Consider the following 21,688-nt stretch of genomic DNA (forward strand, 5'->3'; position numbering starts at 1 on the left):
TACAACAACTAACCAACCATGCCCACCTACCTACCGAACAAACAGACAAACCTCGTTGAAACGCACTATGTCAGAACAAGGTGATGTTCGACAACATCTTTGGTGTAAATGTTTACTTTCTATCAGTTCTGACAAGCAGACATGATCTTCAAATCGGTTCAAATAATGGATATGACCACGTCGAGCTAGTATTTTGAAAAACAGACATTGAAACAGAGTGGTCTCAAAATTTCGTTTTCCTCACCAAACTTTCCACGTACACATTAAAATAATAAACATAGGGCCTGCATACAATGAGAGAAACGAGAGGGAAATAGAGGAGAGGTTGAGAAATACACAAACACACACACACACAAACACACACACGTATATATACATGTGTATATATATATATATACATATATATATATATATATATATATATATATATATATATATATATTCATATAACGAGAGTGAGGAGGCGGTAGACGTTGCTTTGAATCCTCACAAGTGATATACTTCAAGCTTGAAGTAAAATCACTTGTGAGGATTCAAAGCAACGTCTACCGCCTCCTTACTCTCGTTATACGCACTCAGATTAAGATGCGACGGCCCAGGGGTTCAGTAGCTGAAGACACACGACTCACTCTCTCTCTCTCTCTCTCTCTCTCTCTCTCTCTATGTATATATATATATATATATATATATATATATATATATATATATATATATATACATATACATATATATATATACATATATATATACATATATATATATATATATATATATATATATACATACACACACACACTGACACAGACACAGACACACACGCGCGCGTGTGCACACACACACACACTCACCCACACGCACTTAAACGGTACACCGCAGCCAAAGGCAGATGTTGAACTGGATGTTAAACTTTCGTGTAGAGCTATATAGAGTTGGTGACGAGCGGACTTCAACATTACTTTTGCTACTCCTTTCCTTTGCCTTTCTGTAATGCAATCTACCTAGTTTTTCTTAGAAGCTGCTGTGAAAAAGATAAAGCCACTTTAACGAAGGACCATAAGGAGTTGATTGCCAGAGTTGCTATAAATACCGCTATATACAGAGAGAGAGAGAGAGAGAGAGAGAGAGGGAGAGAGAGAGCCAAAGATACTTAGAGCGAGCGCAGGGAACGAAGAAGGAAATATACTCCAGAATCTTGACGTCAAAGTACACGTCGAATGAGATAACAAAGATGAAAGAAGGTCAAATGTATTGCCGTTTAACCGCCTCTAACGTAGTCGGTTTCTGTTCTAGTATTTAAAACTATTGTCAGTTAATCTTTACTTACCGGGCAATGATAAAGCGACTTTTAGTATCAAAACCTCTTCTGATGAATTGCACGTATTTAAGAATCACCGAATACGCACGGACAATTCTAGTAGAGCTCGATGACGTTACTAGATGAGAAAGAAATAAACAAAAACCTTTTATTGGTTTAGAATTTATTTATGGATGTGATTACCAAACGATGTCCAATGGAATATCATTGGTAGTTCCATTCAAAGGGAAGATGAATTTGACTGTTTCGCAAGCTTACTTAGCATGAATATCATTGATAAAATACTCCAAGGATTATTCAAGCGTCTTAACTTCTAAAACATCATATCAGGGAGTCTGCGAGAATTTTGATAAGCCAGACTTTAGTTTGAGAAGATTGAGAGTAATTACACAACCGAGTCCGATCGGAGATGAATTTCAGCTATCTTCATAAGATACTAACATACCGCAACAGACAAGACACTCAAACAATATAAAAGGATAAAAGTAGACATTCCGGCTCGTGGAGATGGTCGAAGGTTTTCAAGTACAAACGAGGAGGAGTAAATTTGATTTTCAGTCATTTATTGAACTTTTAGAACTCTGCATGATCATTGTTTGAACGTCAGATGGAAATAGAGTACCACATGCACTCACGCTCACAGAAATCTGAGACGTTAATTCGATTTAAAATCTAGAAAATAAGGACGAAGAAATCATTCGGCAGGTTGGTGCAATTTCCATTAGATGCAGTGGCCCGAATTCAGAAAGATATCATTTAAACCAAATCCATTGTTTAAATCTTTTCCATGGGCAACCAAAGGAGAAAAAATCTGTACCTCTTATACATGACAGTGTAAATGTACATTTAACATTGGCTGTCCAATCGGCGTACAGAGTGGATGTGTCATGCTCGTATTTTAGGAGATCGAAATGTGCATAATTCATGAACTGTGTACAAACTATATACACATTTGTGAATTCCGGCCTATGCTATCAATAGTAGAAGATAAGAGCTGATACCTATGCAGTATCCCTACAAGTACCTACAAATACTGCATTAAGTAGAGTATGATTTAGATAAAATCCATGGTTTATATTTAGTCAATTGACAAAACAACAACAACAACAACAACAATGACGACGACAACAACAACAACAATAACAACGACAACAACAACAACACAACAACAAAAGCTAAATGGACGTACATCACATCATAAGTGTAAATTCAGTATCGGATGCCCGATTGACATACTCAATGCGTCACGCTCATCTACGCGATCGAAAGGTGCATACTTATGATTCATGAATTATGTTCGAACTTAATGCCTTTGTGAATTCTGGTCTATAAAAATGAAAGGCAAGTACTGAAACCCAGTGGCACTGTGCAATCTTGATTCGTTACCTTTTGTTTTGTTTTGTTTTTTCGCTTATGTTTTTGGATTAATTTGTAGAAAGGAGCGTCAAACTGTGTCGAAACCGTTTCCGAAACCAAGGTCACACAGATCGTCGGCCTAAATCTGTTTTTATATGAGTGATCCAAACGTTTCGTGAAAAAATCTTTACTCAGAATCCACGTTAGACCTTGCATCGGGCTGGTAGAAAGACAATCTAACCAAAATAAACGTATATATATATATATATATATATATATTCAATGCATGCCTTTAGCCATTGACTGAAGAAGATTTCTCATGTAGTGATGCACTTTTCTGAAATCCAAATTACAGCCTTTCTTGCACTGACAGGTATTAGACTACGGAGTTGGAAGGGACACTAATAGGAATAGAAAATATATACGAAAAGTGTCGATTTTTTTGTTACTGTCACAGAGCTTATTAATTTCATACTTATAGAGCTGAAAGCTTGTGTTATTCAATAAGTAAGGCTTGTTTCCATTTTTAGGGGAAAAGCTACTTTATACTTTATACTTTAACAGGAAGAAGAAGAAGAAGAAGAAGAAGTAGAAGAAAGAAAGAAAGAAAGAAATCTATCGATCACTTTTCCTATGGAGATGACGGCTTGATCCACGACAGCCTATTCTCGTTGGCACACCTGATACTTTTCCATTAGTATATCGTAATATTAATATGCGCCGCCAGGCGTTTGGATTATTTGTGAGTCGGTGTGGAACATAATCGGATCTAGCACTGTATAACGCACTTCTATGCCACATGTCGTTGGGCGTGTCCTTATTCATGGTGTTTGATACTACGAGAGCTGCAAGAAATAGGAATCAGGTGTCGAATTCGACAAAGGGCTTCGCAAAACACACTCTCCCACCTACCTGCGGATAGGATATCAAAACTCCGTGCCAATTACTCATTTCGCGGCTGTCTTGTTGTCTTCAGAAGGCGCGAGAAATCTAAGAATGACAGATTACGACTTATATTGGTTGGGAAAAAAACAAAAACACGACGCAAATGGGAAAAAAGCAAAAGTATTGTAGAAAAAGCAAGAGATAGAAAAAAAAAGGCTTTCACGTGGTATCGCATACGATCGCGAGGCACGAAAATAACTAACCCCAGTATGTCATCGTGGCGTATGTGGTCACGTGCTGTAAGGAGTGGCCGAGGCGGCTCGCGTGTCCCCTCATGCGCTGCATATATCCTTCGACAAAACACAGTTTTGATGCATTTTCTTGTTCGAAACAGGCGTAAGCATGCCACCAAACTCATGCTTTGTTCTTGTTGCTGTTGTTGTTTAGAAAAGTTCTTTCAAGAAAATCTGTCGCACTCAATTCTACAGAAGTTTATCGCTTATCATCGCTTTTCTTTCCCTGAGTTTCTAAACAGGGCATGACTTCTATTTTGTGAATTAGGAGATTTCTTTCAACGAATGTCCTCTTGTCAACAAATAACTGAAAATTCGGAAAAAGTGGCAGGTGTCCAAATAATTTTGTGAGGATCTGTCTTCGTTTTAATCTTCGTGGTCATTTCAAAATTCGATAAATTGCAATCTAAACTAGACCTGCGACGGTTTTGTATTTCTCAGTCAGCGTAAGCCACTACCTGATTGTACAAACATGAAGAACTTATCAAGAGATGGAGCGAACTGACTTGTAACCATCGACAACCGGTCAACTTCGCCGTCGAATTCGGGAAGAATTCGGGAAGAGACAACGCCCGACTGCACGGGTGGCCATCCCCGCTTCCCAGTGGTTCAAAGGTAATTATGATAGAATTGGACATATTGTACCTCTCTCTTTCTTTATTTTCTACATAAAGCTTAATGGTTATTCTAAAATAGTAATTTTATTCTTGTTACCTTACTTTATCAGTTTGTTATTTGCTTGTAATCATAATACGGTTTATTTCTCTCTCTCTCTCTCTTTCTCTCTCTTTCGTATTTGCATGATTGACAAAATGAGATCAAAAATTTTTCACCAATAAGTCATTTCAGAGTTAGAGCATGTGCACATGGGTACAAAATTGACTTCAGTTAGTTATGCACTTCACTCGTTTTCAAAGCTGCCTAATGAATAAGTTTGCCCGACGTAACAACGTATGGACCTCATCAATTGTCTTCAAACAACGGATGAACTTGCGTAGACCACGTGGCTAGAACGATCCGTCAATTAACTGTTTGGAAAGCATCCATTATTTTGCATTGAATGCATTAACAATCTTTTTCTATTGATATTGCCAAATACCACTTTTGCTATCAGATGGATGTGCTCGCAAGAGTCATTTATAAGTATTACTTTAATAATCATTACATCACAGATGCTTATCTCAGTGAATTTTAAAGACCGACATGCCCTGTTGGTTCGAATAACTCCCTTTTTCTACTCATGTGCAAAGTGGAACACCGAACTGGCTTATTCTCACCACACAAATATGGCACTGTGTCAAGTTTATTGAATAATGAGATAAAAATGTTTCATCGTGACGCAGATAAAATGTTGATTTTTCGATCAACGGTCAAATTAGCTCCTTCTTTGCCAGGGATTTTGAACAGTGTGTGCAACGCTATGGATATTCCTGTGTCAATTAGCACCCAAAGCACACAAAGGGTTAACAAAATATTTCATCCATGGTCAATTTAGCTTGCCGCCGACTATAGTGAGTGAGCTGGATGGCACACGCCGCCTCCGCTAATTTATTTTCTATCTCCTTGTGGAAAAAAAAATCTCGCGATTAATAAGTGATTACCTTGCGCTGACCTTTTCCTAATTTCTCTCTCTCTCTCTCTCTCTCTCTCCCTCTCTCTGAATTGACTCCACTATGATAGATTGACTCATCTCGACGAAAGTTTTCCTGTTTGTGAGAGCGCGAACCGACTCCTCGAACTATATCTTTAATATTAGCGGACTTCAGCGACAACAAATCCAAAAGATAAACATTCAAGCAAACTGCAGACGTTGCCTTCGATTTGCGATACAGCAGCGGTGGCGATGTAGGACGGTTTCGAATCAGCAGAACGTACCTCGGACACTCGGTTGCGAAGTATGAAGAAGTAGCGTTGACAGAGAGCGTTGAAACGATGCTCTGGGCTCGTGAATTCGCCCATGGCTTAATTGGATCCTAGTTGAACTGATGCATGGACTGATTCATTGTTTGCAGTACTCGGCGATTGGTAGCGAACAAGCCAGCACGTAATGCACTTTCAGTGACAATACTCTTTACGGAACAGGTTATTGATGTCGTCTCTGTCCACGGTCACCAGCGTAAAATCATTGCTATTATTATCATATTAGTGATTATTTGCATCTTTCTTGTTCTTGTGGATGTTTGACATGATGGATACGCCTAGTACTGCTGAACCATCGCCGTTTGAACCCGTTCCATGGGGCGAGCCCGTGCCGAATTGGAGAGTTGCCAGGCTAGAGTGGAAGTCGACATGGGGGTCCATGTCTACTGCTTCGCGACAGTTTTCTTGACGTTTGTCGTAGCGTCAGCATTTCGATTCGCCAAGTTGTACTCGTTTAAAGCAGGCAGGTATACCAATGGCTACCACCTCAAGTTATGCTTTTACGTAGCGATCTTCATCTTCAGTCTCCTTCGAGCAACTGTCATGTTCATAGACGCCTACAACTCGAACGGGGTCTTTCCGCCCATCATTGCCAAAATCCTGTGGTCTTTGGCGCTTCCGTGCTTGATCAGCGCCTTCACCGTACTCCTCGCAGTACTCCTGGCAACCACCAACGCGTGCCATCGAGGAAAGTCGTTATCGTCGAACTACAAGAACGGCATCGGCATGGGCTGTTGCCTGATTGCTTACACGGCACTGGTCATTGCAGCCGACTGGGCGGTGGTGTACAGCGAGAAGAGCCTCTTTCTCCTCCTCCTCTGCCAAGTGTTCTTCATCGCCTGGGGCACCATGGTCATGGTGGGGTTTGCCATGATCTCCATCAAGATCATCAAAGGCCTCAGCAGGACAGTACTCAACGTGGACAGGAGTCTGCTCCGTAGCTTCGCGCGGCTACTGGCCGTCTGCGCCGCGGTTGGCGGTTTGTGCATAGGGGTCAAGTTCTACGCGGCTGTAGGCGCTCTGTCCAAGTTGAATGTCACGCCAGACCCCTGGCCATGGCTCGCCTTCCAGACGCTACACAGGCTGCTGGAATGCTTGATATGTCTGCTACTGATCCTTGTGACGGGAAAGGCGGACAAGAAGCGAGAAATCCAAATCGTGCCAAAGATCATGTGCAACGGTGTAACGGTCATTTCTGGCCTAGAGAGCGGTACCATACTGAGAGAACCTCGCTGGAAAGACATGTACAATGTCACGTGACGGAGCGCAGACGGATTGCATCCGAAAACAGAAGTTGCTGAAGGAAAGGTGAATGAATGATAACATGTTCTGCAGCATTTTCAACTTGCGATATTTTGTATCACGTGATATACATGTAACAATGCTACATGGTGTTCATTGTGGAATTCAATGATTACATTATCTGTATTCAATCGTTCAGTTTAAACGGCACAAAATCAGTAATCACAAACTGGATTTGGTAATATTTCACTAAATGGCATAATGGACATCTGTCAAGAATGCTGACAATGAAGTTGTAAAAACTTTTGAATAGTCTTCAATCTCTCGATTGTGACGTAATGCTCTCTCACTCTCTCTTCATGCACACAAAATGCACACATACGCAATGTATAATACAATATTCACTCTTATGTCATGTTGTCGAACATTATTTGAATAATGAAGCAACAGTTCACTGTAACCACTTATCCAGTGTGGCGATACTTATGCGCACTTTAACTAAAAAAGCAAATCAGAAGGAATAGTGATTTATCTTATGCTAGCTGTTTAATAATAGTTTAAAACAACACTATTGATAATGTGCATCTCGAAATAATTATAAACACTGGTAGTTAATAAATGAAGTGGTGTCCGTTGTCATTGACTCATACACTGGAAACTGATTTTGCTCCCTCTCTGCTAAATTAGTTGCAGTGTCGAAAAACAAAAGAAGCTCGGAGTGTCTGTTGTTGTTTGGCAAAATTCATTCATTTCATATTTAATGCAATCATATGAAACAAAAGTGCTCATAAAATAAAGTGAACACCATTTTGAAATTGAGCTGTGCAAGAGCTGTCTTTTAATTTATGTATTTATATTTTTCATCAATACCCGAAATAATGCTTCGTGAGATCATGCTATCAACACAATTATGACATTGCACCGCAAATATTCTAATCCGGTGTATTTTGAAAGAATTTGTATTTTTCGAGGTGTAATGAAATTAGACGTTCACACTCTGTTACAAATATCATACCACTCTTTCAGCACACACACACACACACACACATGCACACGCAGACGGAGGGACAAAAATACACACGAACCCTACACACACATACACACACAATAGTACACGCATGCATAATATATAGACACGTACACGCAAAACACTTCCTCTCTCTCTCCCTTCTCTCTCTCTCCCTCTCTCTCCTCTCTTATTCGCACTTAGTAAAATTTGTCCCATGGGTATATATATAATTATGATGACAATGACTATGTCTGTAACTTATTGAAATAGGTGAGATATTTTACACGAAGAGTATGGTAATTATAATTTCCCCCTATAGAGCAACAGTAATTTATAACGCTGACATTGTTCCGTGATGGATGTTATGAACAATTCATGTCCCTTGCTTGGCTCTCTCACTATCATTTCATTTCCTACTGATGGCAGCGGCAATTCCACTCCCGCTCCCACTACCACCCCCAAAAAATCCACCTTAACTGGATTACTATGAACAAGCATGTGACGTCAGAATGTTTGAATGTTTATAAAGCGCTATTTCATCTGATTTATTGCCAGCTTTCTTTATTGAGACGCCTAAACTGTTGTACGTATGGTAATGTGCCTGTATTGCAACTAAAGTTATCATCAAAACCCTGAAAACAAAATTCCAACTCTTATGAATCTACGCAAAGTTAAGAAAATGTAAACATGGTAAAAATAATTAATAACTTTAACATCACATTACACGTAAAGTGTACCTCTCTCTGTGATGTTATCAGAGGGGACCTCCGGCTGATTTTCAGATTTTACATTTTACCAACCTATAAATAGGTCGTACTGAGGACAGAGTTTCAAAATATGATAATTGGAATGCAGAATAAGAATATTTTCGTGATTTATAACAATTGCAATGCAATGAGCAAGGATGATGACGTGGCAGGGCCACCATAAGAATGCATGAGTTGGGACTCAAGGAAGTAGAACAAAAGAAGAAGGCATGCATAGATTAAACACAGGTGAACTCGCAAGCGAGCGGTATTGTAATGGAATTACACTGCTACATTTCTGAAATATGTGAGCCTCCTATGTCATCATCCTTGTTCAGTGTATTTGTATAAGGTTTTTCTGCTCAAGAACCACCATAAATCCACGAATCTATACATGGAGCTGTTTATTTATGTACTACATGATGTGAAATTATGAAAATTGTCTGGAATGTCCCTTTAAGTTCTTGTCAATTGATATGTGACCGTAATATTCCCTGATTATGAAATTCATGATAACATCATACCAAAAGTTAAACGAGAACATCCATTATATCAGTTAAACACGAATTGTTTCGACTCACTTTGTCCCATAATGTCGTCTCCTGAAAGCTTCCTTCTTATCTGTTTCCGTCTATCCTGTGTATTAACGATTGAAATCCAGATTTCTTTTTAAACTTATTTTCAAGCAAAAAGCTTTTCCCGCCATTTGCTTCGATCGTCTGCGGAGTGACATTTTGCTAATCTAACGGAAATACACTCAGCAATCTCTACTGTACCAGACATCAATTGGCATTTACAAACAATGATCAATGGTGAATTTAAGCGCATCTTTTGTGTCAATTCAGAGTATTTGCAGCGAGCAGTTATATCGACCCGTAATGAAAATATATCATTCCTATGTACCAAAGTATAATCATTGACTTTTTTGTGCGCTCGATAATTAGTGCCTACGTCATCATACGATAATCGCAATGTGTACATATTCTTCGTGTTATTATTATGTATGGAATATGAGCTTTGGGAAGGAATTGACACCTCGAAGTCTGAAGTATTCTTTTATAATCTTGTATTCTTCCTTTGCTAACAGTGCGAGAAGAAGCAAAAATAAAAATGGTGATAATGTTGTAATGTTGTATTCTAATCGGGAAATAAACTATAGCAGCCACTGGGTCTTAACATTGCGGTGTAACGTTGTCATGTGTGTTACCACCTCCTCATACAGTTTTCTTTTTTTCTTCTTCTCACTCTCCCCTTTTCCAGCTTTCTCTTTTCTCGCCCATTTTCACAAATAGTTATCGTAGTGGAATGTGTAAGTAAAATATGTGGGTGTATAGGTATCAATCTTTGATGTATGCGAGTATGATCTTTAGCGAAACGTGGCCCAACTCTTCAACTGCATCCCTGCATCAGCCTGCATCAGCCTATCAATTACAGGATGAGGCAAGTAACACATCTTTCTTTCTTTCTTTCTTTTTTCTCGACGGCAACGCTGGCTCGTTACACGCAGAACTGCCTCAGGATGCTTTCAGAATCATTTCAATTAAGCCCGTCAGTGAGAAACTAATTAACATGAGTCGTTACCAATATCGATTCGTAATATACGGTGAGTGCGTCTCGCAATCAGTGTTAATTACAAGTTACGTGTCAATAATGGTATGTCTATAGCGTGACGTGTTAATACGATTTTCTCACGGCGGGTTTGTCGACAGCTACGTCTATATGGGAAATATTCAGTCCGTAATCTCTCACGAGGGTCAAGTTCCAAGAAAACATTTCAGTATGTATTTGTCACACCGTATCAATTGCACAAACCACACTTTACCTCGTTATGTTGTTTTATGCTATATGTTATGTTTCACTATACTGTTCACAGACGTTTGCTTCTTACCTTGCTGTTGTCATACGATAATCACAACTATTTCATCATGCAACAAGGCCCAGATTCAAATGGCCCCATTGCGATGATGAAGTGGTAATAGGACATTCCAAACATGTCTCAGTTCGGTTCCCGGGCATCGTCAAACCTCCCATCGGTCATTATGGAAACTCATAATCTTTTACCGGACTGGGGGAAAAAATCCAAACCAAACCCATCTCCAAAGTCAGTGTCACTTTTTCTAACGAAGAGAAACATATACAACACTACAAATCGGTGGTGCCACTTTCATTACAAAACTAATGTCTTCTGACGCATTTGCCACCACCGGGCTTCGATTACCGGTTCTGCCGCGGCCCATTAGTCCGTTTTCCCGGCTCTCGAAAGACGCAAAATAAAACGAAGGAGAAAAGGAAGAAGAAGGAGATGGAAAAGGGAAAAAACAGCTTCGTAATGGCAAAGAGAAAAGAAGATGATCATATGTAAATCCTCACATGGATACAAGCACCAGTTATTATGCGAAATCGATTAAATACTTTCGAAGGTATAGCGTTTCAACAAGTCATATTTTTGCGGTGAGCGTCGGCAGATTTTGGGCATGCTGCTGCACGTGACGGTTAGTCTTGCCCACAGTCTTCGAGCGAAATCTTCCACTGTCGTACGCGTGACATGCCATGCTGGAGAATGACAGTGCTCAACAAGTTATGCCTTGAGAGCAGAAAAATAATCTCTTTTTGCTGGTAAGTGTGTGAGGTGGCGTGTGTGTGTGGGTGCCGGTGTGTGTATGTGTGTGTGGGTGTGTGTGTGTGTGTGTGTGTGTGTGTCTCCCTCTCTCCCTCTCTCCATCTCTCTCTCTCTGTATGTGTGCTTTCTTTTCAAACCTCAGACGCCGGTCAGCACCCTCAGATATTGGATAATTCAAAGAAAATAAAATCACAAAGCTTAGGCTCTCCGGAGTAAGGCTTAAACCCGTCGACTTTGTAACTATATCCATGCATTCCTCTTAAATCACCCCGGCAAGAAAATATTTTGATAATTTTGATAATGAACATTTGATATGGATCCAGTTCTCTGGCAAAATGTTTATTTGGCGATCAGATGAATCGCGATTCGTTCACAACCATTTCGCCCGGAGTATGTTATTGACGCAGCAACAAGTGAGAGGAAAAAAAAAAGAAGAAGATGGTAAACCACAAGTAAAAGAAAAAAAAAGATGGTAAACCACAACAAAATCAATACATGGGAGGCCGTTTACCTTGTGGACTGAGAGAAAAGATTTTCAAAATTGAGCATCTCTGGTGGATATTTTGCAGTGTTCTTGCTGTCTTAGATCAATATTTTTTTTTCTTACTAGATTGAGTGAAACATGGCAGAACTGATGAGCGGAACTGTATACAAGCCAATGACCGTTCTATCAACGTTCACAAGAATCTAGAATCCATGAATAGAAAGACAACTTTTGTCTCCTTTAGTCATTTTGGGGTCACGCAATCGTGACGTTGTTGGCATGTAGTACTGATTTGTTTTGCTCATGAAATATTACGTGTGCAAACATTCTTTGAGAAAAAAAACAAACAAACCAAATAAACAAACAAACAAACAAACAAAAACAAAGCAAAGATAAACAGAACAAAACAAAACGAAGCAGAGAGGTACTTTCTTCTTGTAACCTTTATTGGACAATCAGGGATGTTATTCAACACATTTCATATCATCCAAGACAATTAAAATCTCTCTCCCCCCCCCCCCCCGAAATATGACGAGAATTCCATTTCACGATAAACAGAATGAATTCACATACCTTTACACTAAAAGTGTCATCACGATTAAACAAACAATAAAATGGACTGATAAACTTCATTTTTTTTTCACGAAACTGTGATAATGATCGAGATCATGTTATTTGCAGTTCATGATGTCAAATCCTCCAAAGTATATTGTCATTGTTGCTTAAATAAACATGTTCACTTTTCATTGCAACTGGTTGACAAATTGCCCTATATCGACGTAAATAAGCACTGAATTGATCAGTGTTTTAGTAGTAGCCATGATAAAAAAAAAAAAAAAATCATGGGCGTACATACTCGAGCAGGATTCAAAGCTACGACCTCCTGATCTCCGGACAGGCGTCATCTTCACCGTTACGATAGAAAAAAAGTGAAACGTCTGAACAGCAGTCCGATATACCGAGCGGCGTGGCCTGATGTAGTTATCTAAAACGGAAGCATGTACAAAAGAAGATAGAAAACATAGTATGGTTCCATGTGTCTTTTATCCGACTAGCCCCCTACAAAGCTCCAATACAGTATACAGGAATCAAAGCATGGTATTTGGTTTCTTTCTTTCTTATATTTGAGGGAACATGCGCTCATTTTCAGCAAATGGGGAGAGTATAATTCGATTTGTCCTGGTCTTTCTGCCTATTCTCTATTCCAACTCGCATATTTCCCTGCGTGAAAAGTTTAAATAAACAATATCTCTGAGAGACGGAATGGTATCATTTACACTGATGCCATAGATACAGCAACAGCAAGTGTTGTATACATGCATACATATTATATACATACACAAACGCATATAAATGAGTGTATATATATATATATATATATATATATATATGCACACATTAGATACATATATGTCTATATATATGTCTATGTAGATATACAATTTTTTTAAAATTAGAATATACATAGACAGAGAGAGAGAGAGAAAAAAAAGGGGGAAGAAATAGAAAGATGGTTAAAAAAAAATCTTAAAGAATCCAGGGATTGTTACATATGTATCACACTGGCAAATAGGAGTAGAAAAACGATGCAGAAATCGATTGCTCGTGTGACTAAGCAACGCATTATGCAAATTACTTATATCAAATCCACAGCATAATAACATTGAACTGACTTTTTTGTTGGGGGGGGGGTGAGTCCAATTCTACGAACATATTCAAAATGTGTAAGATAACTTCCGATTTGTTGTAGGATTGGAGCACACACACACACACACACACACAAAATGTACAGTCACAACTTTTGTTCTTATTGATGTGCTAACACAATCATTTTGCAAACAATAGATATGAGAAGCGAAAAGTCAGGCATTTAATGTTTGTGTGTATGACCCATTACAGTATACACGTATTATGAATTCATGATAAAATACGTACTAGTAACTGTATGACGTCCTTTCAACAAAATAACCCTTTAATCATGTTAATTACATGCGTCTAAAGCCTGTTGCTATTTTCTGTCAAGCTCACATGACGGTCCACTTAAAGCACTGATTTTGAAAAAAAAAGGTAAATTCAAACACAGAGAACGATAGAAGTTTCAATAAATGTAAGATAAACAATTAAGTGAATCTCAAGGTTTCGTTTTTTCATATTCCACAACCACATGAATAGTGCATAAAAGAATGATGACATTATAATCCTCTCTAGCCCCTTAAATTTGCAGATACAAAAATACAAAAGTTATCGTAGTCGACCCAACAGCTACAACCTCTCTGCTCCCCCTCCCCCCCCCCCCCCGAAAAAAACCCCGCAATCTTTACGATGTGTTTATAGTGCATATATCATACTGCATTTTTCGGGGGGGGGGGGGGGCTATCCCAACTTTCCAAATACTTCATAGGTATAATTTTGTTATTCCACTTAAAAATTTGCCAAGCATTTCCGTAACTAAGTACGTATGTTCAGTTCAGTTCGGTTCGGTTCGGTGCAGTTTGAACTGAACTGAAGTGAAGTGAACTGAGTACGTATGTCAGTGTAATACTTCGGCATCATGGCCTCACTTCATATGAATGGACATTTTGACCGAAATTTCTGCTTGGAAAAAAATGAGAAAGTTTGAAATTTAAATTCGACTACTCTTTTATGTTAATGTATTATTGCACTGACAATTTTGTGTTCATGCTACAGTTATTGGATACATGAATTTATGTCTGGTCATAAAGAAGCAAGAATTTACCATTAAAATTGTACCAAGTGGCAATTTTTATCCCTCATTTTTATGTTGTGTTATGCTCACTGAAGCATAACATAGCGGATTGTTTTTCAACATGAAATTAGAATATAAAATTCCCACGAAGGATTTTGAAATTCACACAACGCTAGAACTGAATTTAGTCTATCTATAAGGTAAAACAGGGTTTTCAAGCCCACGTGCTCATTGTTTGGGCAAAACATGTCCAAACTGCCATCTTCGCAATTTTGACTCCGTGGTCACTCAACCATAAGATTTTGCCCACAAGTCATATGATAAGGAGGCTCATAAATTGTAAGTTGCACGCCTGCTTTTACTTGAAAATTGAATTTTTGTCAATATCATTAAATCAAATTTAAGAAAAAGGTCTTGTGAACTTCTAAAAGTGACCATTTTGCCTTTAGGGCGTGCTCACAGAAGCATCACCGACTGATATCTACTGAATATCACATAAAAAGGTAGCAAAGAAATACAAGTACATGCCCCTGTATTCAGATTTCCTCAGAGGTTACTGATTCAGAAATTGCAGAAATTTGTTTAAGGGGGAAGTTTTTTTCTTTGTTTAGTGTTTATATTTGAAGAGCTTGCATCCAAAAGACGCTAAAATTCATTGAAAAATGATGGATTTTTGCGCCTTTTGGAAGCAAGCTCTTCATTAATTATGTCCACTGCTCTCTGTATGCGTATATCCTCAAATTATAGCGAGCTGCCTTAGCAAAAAGCTGTAGGCTGTATGACTCATGAACTGTAATAACTCGTGGGTGTGAAGGTCCTCATGTGCACCCAGCCATACATGGAGAAGAAGAAATAACTTGAATTTGAACTGCATAGCATTTTATTATCGATTTGAAGTTTGGATTCCACAGGATGCGTAACATCGAAACATGTTCAACAGCAGGTAAAACATAAGCAGAATTTAATGATCCATGCATCCCGAGTCACACACATAGGCCTATACACACACAGGCACACACACGCAAAAACCAACCAACGAACAAATAACAAAACAAACAAGCAAACAAACAGAACAAACGAAAACAAAACTTAAGTGAGTTACAATTTACAAACTACGTTGACAAAATAATAACAAGACAATGACTATCTACCGATATACAATAGTTATTCGAGTCGCAGGTAATAGATAAAGTCTTGCTCTTCCTAGAACTCGCAAAGTGTATTATACTTTTTTCCGCCGCGGCGGTAAGAATTTGATCGTTGGGCAAAAATTAGGATAGTTATGAAATTGCTAAGTTTCGCTAGGTTTTACGAAACAGTAGTTTTTGCAAGAAATATTCTTAGTGCTACTGATTGACCAATTGCACTTCATAGACGAAATTAAACAGCTACTATTCGGTGTCAGAGTAATAGCCGTGATTAAAAAAAAAAAAATCACGGCTATTCCACCTGAATAGATGAAGTTCCTCATCAGTTGATATAAATATGCAAAGGAGTGAGGTGATGATGTCATTACCTCAAAATCGTCCACTGATTGTGTAAAAAAAAAAACTGACGAATTTCAAATTGTTTTTTTCAAGTGTCTTGTTACATGATACACCCTTCAGAGCAGATCTCAAGTCCTGGACCTTCCTGATTTGGATCATCAACCTTGGACTATGAAACTTTCATGAGAACAAAACTGCATGACATCCCGGATGATTTACCCTTATTCTGAAGACAATATTTACTTCTAGTTAAACAGGGAGGAAATATAAAGTAATAGATAGAAGCAAACGTTTATGCGATATTTACGCAGCCAAACACAATTATCCATGCTATCATTTGAGATCAATATCAGCACTGATAGACTTAATCTGGATAAAAACTATTGCTTTGGTTTATTGTTTTCGCGGATGAGTTTTTATAACTTATGGAAGATTATGGCTTTCAAATTTCTGTAGTAAAGTAACAGTACATGTACTATAGGTTTAAGATTTGTCAAAGACGGGGTCGGAGTACTCCTCTACGTAACAGTCATCTTTCTTGGTATCCATAGCATTTTTCTCTGTATCGCACTCTGCAGAAGGGTGAACCTTTCCTCCGTACATCGGAGAAAAACGGGTGTAAAGAAAGAGACTGATGCCACCACCAAGGACTGCAACGGACAGGACGACCGATATGGTTATGATGAGGGTTTGGCTGTGGCCAGATGGTTCCTCAGTTGTTGGGTCCTTTGTCACAGGATAGCTTCCCTCGATGACTGTTGGTTCTTTGATGCTTTCTTCTACAGTAGTTAATGGTACACCAGGGGATAAAGAGGTCTTGTCACTTGCAGACAGTTCTGCAGAATCACTGAAAAATGGGTTGGTGGTAACCGATGAAGGCATACTACCACCTGTTCCAGTGGCAGAAGAACTACTGGCTGCCGGAGAGGTATCTGATGAGGAAATAATACCAGTAGAACTACTGGTAGCCGTAGTCGTAGAGGTAACCGATGAGGGCATACTACCACCTGTTCTAGGAGTAGAAGAACTCCTGGCAGCCGTAGAGGTGACTGATGAGGAAGTACTATCATCAGTTCCTGTCATGACAGTAGCGGAACTACTGAAGGTTGTGGCGATAATTGAGACCGATGAAGACATACTATCATCTGTTCTGGTTGCAGGGGAACTATTGAACGTCATAGAGGTTACCGATGAGAACGAATCGCTATCAGTTCTAGTAGCTGAAGAACTACTGGAGGTCATAGAGGTAACGGACGAGGTACTAGTACCATTTCCCGTAGGGGAAACCGATAAAGGCGTTGTGTTACCGGGTCTGCTGGCAGAGGAACTGAGGAAGTAAGCAGAGGTAGCTAATAAGGGAGTTGTTTCATCCGCTGTGGCGGCAGTCGACATATCTGTTAGTTGTTCCGAAACAGGGATAGGACCTAAGGTAGTGTTTTCCTGTTTAATAATAACGGCTGTTGATACGATGTTGGACGTCGACCCCACATTGCCAGCCTCGTCAGATGCTCGCAGGGAAAAGTGATGTGAGACATTCAGGGAACCTTCAGGAAGCTGTACTGTGACGCTCTCCTCGACGCCGGCGATGGCAATATCGGATAAGTTACCCTCGATCAGCTGATCGTTGTCTACCAAAGTACACTCTGTGAAGTTGGTCCTCAGTGTGGAGAAGTCAGTACAATACCTCAATTCATACGATGAAGCTGGCCAAAAGGGGAAATAAATTAACAAACGTATCATCAGCTTCTTCTAGAATGCTCGTAAAATACGTGGGAATTCTTATTGTCAAACCTTCACCATATTCAGACAAGCTCAAGTACTATTATCAATTACTTGGGCAATTGACGTGAGATTACTCCTGATTATCATATCGTATCAGTGATTTGAAATTTTCGTCAAATCTTCCATACCTCTTTTGTATTTGCAATGTGAGACACAATATTGTAATGAATGCTTTTGACTAGATTACACAGGGATGCTTTCAGCTAAATTTCACATAAAACTCAAATTTACTTCAATGGCATTTGATAAAAAAAGAATGCAATCATGAATAATTAAGCGCAGCTCTCAATCGGCTTCAGAGCTGCGCATAATCATTCTACAAAATCAGAAATTCCAGAAGCATGTTTCATTGCATACTGATATGCGTTTAATCCCTTTTGTTTAGAATGACTGATTTGAATATACCAAATTCTTGTAGGGTTTTCTTATATCTTAATATATGGAACATTCGTTGTAGATATATTCATCCCTTCTTTTAATATTTCTTATTTGAAATTGTTTTCTGCAAGACGGTTACATTTCATTCCAGACCCCTTAAAACGACTATAAGAAAAGACCAAAAACCGCGTCCTTTAAGGACAGATGGTTAAGGTTTTCCAACCAGGATAATTTCCACTTTGGAATTATTTTCTTTTTACAAAAGTTTTAGCGGGCAATAGGATATCAATCAATGTGAATTTATGTTCAGTGTGTTAAATATAGAAATAGAGGTAGGAATGTGATAAATAATTAACCCACTGAAGACGGACTGATTTTCCTATTACATGCATTTCCCATTTATTGAAGCCCAAGAATACTCGGGACTATTCTTCAGTGAGTTAACATAATACCTCGGCCTTGATCCAGGTCGTCTCCAACGGCTGTCCAGACCAGCCTCACCGCACTAATGTTATATAACGCTGTATGCCTAAGGTCCGTGATGGTGGACGGCGCCAAAATATCAGGTGCACTGGCCGAGTAGTTCTGAACAACGAACGCTCCGCCGGAGGCAGATCGCATGAATCCCGTCTGGGAAGGTGCTGTAGTTGTTCCAACAGATCGGCGACCTATAATGCATTGAATATTTGATCAAAGAATCGCCCAAACCGAGATTAGTATAAAGAGCGAGGGTGGTTGAGTACAACAGGTAATTTCTCCATTTTATTTGACATTTCTAGTACCGGGAAACGAACAATGTATACAACAATTCATTTAGGTAAAGCAGTCAAACCAAACATAATCACAGTCAGTAAAAGGACAATAAAGTAAGCGGAAAGTAGGATTTGGATTCTACTCACGTCGTCCACCGTTCTTGATCCGTGGTTCAGTCGTTAAACCTTCAACTCTGACAACCACGCTGTACCGACCATCTCCGTCGAATTCAAGGAAGACACCTGAGTACACCCCGTCGTCTTTGACCTTATCAGAACCTTCAGACATGGTGAGAAGCAATTTTAGTACTAGAGCACTGAGCACTCGGGATTCCACGTCAAACTATTCAGCTCAGAATGCAACAATAACACTCTCAAAATATTCTTGAAGGGAGAGACAATACGAATTATCGATATTTTGATGCTTACTCTTTGAAACCTTGTCAACATTTCCTTTAGGAAGGAGAGTTATCAACAATGGGATGGGCGTTCTGATTTCAAGATTGGTTCTGATAATACTTGCAAAGCTCACAGGTCCACCTTTCAGTGCTCATGGTGCTTGAAAAATAAAAAGATAAAGATATATACAGTATATACATGATGACAGTAGATTACATGAAAACACATTGAAATGTGTAACTAAAGTCAATTTTCCAAAATTTTCGGCATACGTTGAATTGCCATGTCAAGGTCGGTTATGACATTTATCATATCGGCGTTGTCACATTATTCTTCATATGTTGCACAAAATATTTCGTGTTGCACGCGGGGCTTAGGTAATATACAGAAGAAGAGTGTGATTAAGTTAAACTGGAAATGTTTCTTAGGTGGTTATGTAATTACAATTATGTTGTACACTTTAAACAGGTGAATGACAGATGAAGATGATTAAGGATTACCTGTTCCCGAATCAGACAGCGGTAGTTGCCAAGTATTACCAGCATTCTGGACAATCGCTTCAGCGCTGGCCCCTAAAACGGGTTGGTAATTCTTTTGCACCACAGTGTACACCGCAAGCACGGGAGTGGAGCCATGATTGATAATCTATAAAATGAACATGAAGTTAGGCATTTGAAAAAGATAAAGAACATGTACAGATCATGAACATTTCTCTTGATTTATCACCTACCATCGAGGTCTGTGCAATGATTTATTTCACTGTCTGTTTGTGTGTGTGTGTGTTTATCATTGCTTTTGTGCTAAACAGAGGAAAAGTATGTATCTGTATGATTTCTGACTTTCTTCAGCTGACTGCCAGCTCATCCAGGCGAGCTTTCCCCTGACTTGAGGGATAATGAACATAAAATGATGCAAATCTTGATGTTAGATAACTGAGCTAATAGTGTGCTGACATCGTGAGCACTTTCTCGGATACTTTCGTAAAGAAGTCTTTATAGTAGTTAGCTTCTTAAAAACATAGTGTTAAGGGAATAAATGCTCGCATTCTCAATGACAAAGTCTTAGTTTTATTCACACAACCTGAGATTTTCAGTTATCTCTGCTATAAGTGCTTTTAAGGAATAGGGGTTCCTCGATTGGCGATTTACCTCCGTTAAACAAAATAAACAAAATTCTATGTACCTGTATTTGCTGGTCACTTGCTCTATTCTTGAAAAAGGCTTAAACCGGAGAAGTCATAACTTGTGTAATCTTTGCAACCCATTTTGTTTTAGTGACGATCTACAATCTTTCTTCGAGTTACCGGCTGCAAACATGAAAAGATGAAATGGGGTCAAACCTACCCGTGATCCGAGAATGACGTCAACGCTCACCACCCCGGTCCCGCTCCGTTGTTTGGTTGTGATCATCAAACCTACTGTTTGGTTGTAACTATGAGTATTATTGAGGGTTACTGTCCAATTACCAGCCTGTTGAACAGAATCAAAGCAGATTTGGTAAACAATTCAGTAGGACTGTTGATATGTGTTGTAACGCTATAGCGGTGGGATTTTCATGTCAATAGGCCGAAGATAATTTCACATAAAACTCAAAAGACAATCGGTGCAATAATGGTCGTGAATGGAGGAGCTGTTGCAAGCCCACGGGCTTGTTTGATATGGCAAACAATTTATTGCACAAAGGTAATCACAGTAACGAAAGATTAGAAAGGAAAAGTAATGTTCATAACCATTGGATCCATCATACTAGAAAAAGTGAAAATCTCTTTTTACCAGTTATGGCAAATTAATTTCCATGTAAATTGTGCTGGATCCTTTCATTATTCTGGAATTACGGAAGTTTTGGTGTTTTGATGGTAAATCGAACGAAAATACCATTGGCATACTCACTTCAGCAATGGGGATAGTGATATATACAATCCTTCTCGCGGTGTCTGATTCATATTCTAGAGAGTTTTCATCGAAATATTCTCCGTTTGGTCCATCGACAATGACTTCAACGACATCATCCACGAATCGAGTTACTGCTATCACCGTGTTGTTGCCCTCTCCTTCACCGATGAAGAAAGAGCGAACTTGTTGTCCACTTGCATTTATCTTCACATCGTCCATTCGTAACTGGAGAAGAGAGAGAAATTTGCTTTCTTCCAAGTTTCTGACTACAGAAATTATACCAAACACGTTGTTCAATGTGGTGGGGACACAATTTTAGAATCGTCGAGCTCTGGTAACCGAGCTGTGTACCATGATATTAAAATAAATTAAGAAATACCTGGACATAAAGTTGAAAAAAAGAAAGAAAGCATGCTTTCAT

The sequence above is a fragment of the Diadema setosum genome, chromosome 9 (assembly GCF_964275005.1).
Source record: "Diadema setosum chromosome 9, eeDiaSeto1, whole genome shotgun sequence".
Taxonomy (NCBI): Eukaryota; Metazoa; Echinodermata; class Echinoidea; order Diadematoida; family Diadematidae; genus Diadema; species Diadema setosum.